Genomic DNA, 1,073 nt, shown 5'->3' with positions numbered 1-1,073 from the left:
TCTTTTCTCACAACCTGCTGCCTTTTCCTGCTTTTTCCTCACAAGCCATTTGCTGAGGATTTTACTACATTTATTCCAAGTGGTCGTCTTTTTCTTCAGGGTCAAATGGATGATTAAGCTGTCACTGTTTGTCACGTATTCGTTTTAGGCAAGACATTGCAAAGTGCATGTAGTTTCTTTCTAGTCAAAGGTAACCGGATTCAGTGAGTGTTTGAGATGAAAAAAAATTTGAGTTCAAATCCCTCCCTCGTGCATCTGCATAGCCGGGCCGAGTCGCTGAAGCTGTGAGCCTGTTCTTGTCTATGCAATGGATCCCCTCAGACGGCTGCTGCCATATTGAACAGAAGACTTATACGAATGTCCCCGATGCAGTCCCTGGTACCAGGAGACCCGTAGAAAATGAGACCTCAATCCACTTTTCTCCCAGTGGCTGACTTAGAGGCAGGCTGCTTTTCCTCAAGTCCCTGGGACAGAAACTTTTCTCGCACACCATCATTCCTTTTAGCAACTCTTTTCTATGCGATCGATTTTTGTGACCAGTCACGGGGAAATATCCTTTCAGGACATCTCAGCAAGAAATAAAATGCGCCAGAGCCTGAAAGCCTGGTCCCAGGCCAGTGTCCACCACTGGCTCTGTGACTTTGACCCAGATACTCTACTTCTGTGAGGCGGAAACGCCTGTCTCCCCAGACCTGTAAAACTGGCGTGCAGCTCTCAGGAGCTAATGAATGGAAAAACACCTTCCACTGGGAGAATTGTGCTCACGTACTGTGTGGCTGCTGCCTTCTTCCCTCCTTCTGCTTCGGTTTTCTCATCTGGAAAATTGGGGTTAATAATAGCTAATGTGCTGAGTTGTTGTTAGGACCAGAAATAACATATGTAAGGAGCTTGGCCTGGGACCCGGTGGTGCCAAGGTGAATGATGTATATCATAGTTCACTTGGATTTGGATTATTGTTGTAATTTCTTCTTTTGTAAAACAGGAAACATGACTTAAAAGCACCCTCTTAAAGTTGTTAGGTGGGTCCAGAGGACTCATAGATCTAGAGACACTTTGAGTAAGTCAAAAACAGC

The sequence above is a fragment of the Diceros bicornis genome, chromosome 36 (genome assembly GCF_020826845.1).
Source record: "Diceros bicornis minor isolate mBicDic1 chromosome 36, mDicBic1.mat.cur, whole genome shotgun sequence".
NCBI lineage: Eukaryota > Metazoa > Chordata > Mammalia > Perissodactyla > Rhinocerotidae > Diceros > Diceros bicornis.
The sequence above is the reverse complement of the archived record's forward strand: the minus strand, read 5'-3'. Positions refer to the sequence as shown.